Here is a 3,546-nt window from a genome sequence, read left to right on the forward strand (position 1 = left end):
GGTGAAAGGTGATGAGGATTTGAATGAAGGTGCTATCTGTGGGAGTAAAGAGAAGGGGTCAAATACAACAGACTTCTTTAGGGCTGGAAAGGACCTAGCTGAACCCTGTTTTTCAGAGAAGGAAACTGAGGCAGAGGTGAAGGAACTTAACCGAGATCAAAGAGACCCTAAGTGTCAGAGCAGGTCATGGATGTGAAAACGTTTTGCCGATCGTAAAGCTCTATACATTTGCAACGAGATGAGTCGAGAGTAACATTGCTATGGTTGTAATGACAAATAGCTTTGGTCACCAGTATATGGTTCAAAATATTATGAGGTAAGTGACAGAGGAGGGCAGCAAGATAGCACAATGCACTGAGTGGTGGGCCTGAATTCAGGAAGACTCATCTTCATGAGTTCAGACACTTACTAGCTGTGTAACCCTGTTTGCCTCAGTGTCCTCATCTGTATAATGAGCTGGTTCTGGAAATGGCAAACTATTGCATTTTCTTTGGCAAGAAAACCCCAAATGGGAACACAAAGAGTTGGACACGACTGGACAGCAACAAAGTGACAGAGTTCTATCATTCTTCTGTACTGTGCTTTGTCTACAAGTCCTATTCCTCATCACCCTCTCCCCACCCCATGTCCACTCTCTGTAGACTGTAAGCTCCTTGAGAGTAGGAACTGTGTTGTTACTCAGCTTTGAATCACTAGTGACTTGTACTTAATAGGAAGCACTTAGTAAACATTTATTATAGGCATGGATGCTCTATTTAGATAAACAGCATTCTTAGGAATAATTTACTGAAAATAAGCAAACGTATTTCCTTTGTGGGAGGAGGGAGGTGAGGGTAAATATTGTCTGACTTGACCCAGTCCATTACATTCCTTATATCTACATGATTTCACCCTCATGGTTTGTTTTAATTGCATGTCATTGCTAGCTCCCTTGTAAAGAGACAGGCCTCTGCCATTCCCACTAATTATCCAAATCACCAGTCACTGTGTGTGGCCTTACCTAAAGCTTTTAACCAAAAGTAATGTCACTAAATCAAAGCGAGTTAGAGGAGTCACTGCTGTAGTGACTCTAATAAGTGCTGTGTGACATTCCTTTCAGAACATTTGGAGAGATTCTTCTTAGGGTTACAATGATTCTTACATGAAAATTCATCAGATAAAAATACACACTGCAAGACTGAGGAGCCAACGTGCAAGCCTTCCTTCCTCCCAGCCACATTATCTGGAACTAAGTTTCGGGTTGGGGCTTGGCTGTGAATTCATTTGGCCACCTTAATCCAAGCCCATCTCCGGTCAACTGGGGAAATGCATCACCTTGTTGACCCAGTCACGGGGCTTCTCCTCTAGCTTCTGTAGTTCCTTAGATCAGGGATTCCTAACTTTTTTTGTGTGTCATCAACTGACCCTTTTGGCAGTCTGGTGGGCCTTTTTAAAAATTTAATTTATTTTTATTTTTAATTATGGGCCTTCTCAGAACAATCTTTTTAAATGCATAAAATAAAAATACATAGGATTACTAAGCAAGCCAATTATATTGAATACAGTTATCTATTTTCTTTAAAAAGTTCAAAGTTAGACAGTAATCCAGGAAAAGAGGCCCTACCTGATGTGAGTCACCAGGACCTGAATCTCCTTATAAACTCTCCTAGGGCCAGGAAGGGCTCATAGCCTGCATTAGAGCCTGAACTTTAATCATGCTGTCTACACTTCTCATTTTTGCCTTTTTCCTGCCCTGCTGTTTGTCCTTACCAGTTATCCTCAAAGATATCCTTGATGATTTGGACTTCTTTAAGGATTATTTCCATCGTTTCTTCTTCACAGAAGAAGAATCCTTGCACTCTACTATATCAATTGCAATTCTTGCAGCATTTCTTCAGGCTGGAAGAAACTGGCTGGTTGGATGAGCCCACAAAGGCCATCATAAGGCAGCCTCGATGTGGGGTCTGAGATATTGCTGACTATTCATTTTTTCCTGGGAAGCCCAAAATTAAAAATAACCCCATAACTTACAGTGTCATCAACTATCCAAGGGGCATGAGTCCTAGGACAGTTGAAAGGATCTTGCGTAAGGCAGCAGAAGTCTGGAGCAGTGTGACACCCCTGAAGTTCCAAAGAGTGTATGTAAAAGACTCTGACATTGAGTTTGCTTTCCTGTATGGAGATCATGGAGATGGCTACCCCTTTGATGGAAAAGGAGAAATCCTAGCTCATGCTTTTGCCCCACATCCTGTCTACCAAGGAACTATCCACTTTGACAATGATGAAGATTGGTCAAATTCTGAAGAAGGAATCAACCTCTTCCTGGTGGCTGTTCATGAAATAGGCCATGCCCTGGGTCTATGACACTCTCAGGATTCTGACTCCATCATGTACCCCATCTATCAATATCAAGAACCAAAACTCTTCAGACTCAGTGATGATGATATAATAGGGATTCAGACTCTTTATTAAGGAAAAAAGAAAATGCCATATCCTGAATATCCTGAAGTTCTAGACTTGATGCACACGATCCTTTTCCATAGAAAGTACAAATTTCTGTGACTCAGGAAGCAAATCAATAACTCCCATGTTACCTTGAGGCTCGTTGGAGCTAAGATCTAAAGTATTGTGAGAGGAATGGCCTAGTTTAGAATTTGAACTCTGAACAACAGAACACAAAAAGGGGTATTTTAAATATGGAACTGCATGCCCACTTTCTATGGTCTTTTTTTAAGTATGTAAATAAATTATACATTATTTCTAAAAAAAAAAAAAGTTCCAAGTTAAGGGCAAGAACTCCTGCCCTGGAAACTATGACATTAAACAATAGTGCTGCAAGGAATTTTGAGATTAAGAGCAACTAAAAAAAAAATTTAAGGTTGAAGAATAGATACTGCTGTTAGCTAATTCCCATTCTCACAATAATCTCATTGTTTTTATTTCTTGTTTTCCTGTGCATACAGTTGTGTAAATATTTATCTCATTTTCCTATGCATAAAGTTAATAAATATTCCTTAGCTAAATATTTTCCCTTTTGGACACTGATGAACTGAAATTCGACATATTTAAAAGTTGTTTTTAGCTAGGGGCAGATAGGTGGCGTGGTGGATAGAGTGTTGGGGCTGGAGTCAAGGAAGACTCATTTTCCCAAGTTCAAATCTGGCCTCAAACATTTGCTAGCTTGTGGCCCTGGGCAAGGTACTTAGCCCTGTTTGCCTCAGTTTCCTCATCCTTAAATGAGCTGAAAAAGGAAATGACAATCTACTCCAAGATTTTTGCCAAGAAAACCCCAAATGGGGTCATGAAGAGTCAAACACCACTGAAATAAATAAACAACAAAATAACATCATTTTCTACTTGTACCAAGAACTTTGGAACAAGTAGAGAAAAATGCATTCAGTTCTTTAGAAATGTTGTTTTAAGCTTCTTTGTACTGTAATATCCAGATCATATGTGGGAGGGTGTGTGTGTGTGTGTGTGTGTGTGTGATTTAGTGATTGTGTTCTCACATGGTCATCCTTCTTTCTCCATTCTTTCCCAGAGTTGCTTATAAGGATATAGTCACTG

General features: G+C 39.9%; 1 pseudogene; it reads left to right on the forward strand.

Moving 5' to 3' along the window:
• The first annotated feature begins 1,694 nt into the window (after positions 1-1,694).
• On the forward strand, positions 1,695-2,451 carry LOC118835997 (annotated as a pseudogene).
• Positions 2,452-3,546: the final 1,095 nt, after the last annotated feature.

Source organism: Trichosurus vulpecula, chromosome 2, assembly GCF_011100635.1.
Source record: "Trichosurus vulpecula isolate mTriVul1 chromosome 2, mTriVul1.pri, whole genome shotgun sequence".
NCBI classification, from domain to species: Eukaryota; Metazoa; Chordata; class Mammalia; order Diprotodontia; family Phalangeridae; genus Trichosurus; species Trichosurus vulpecula.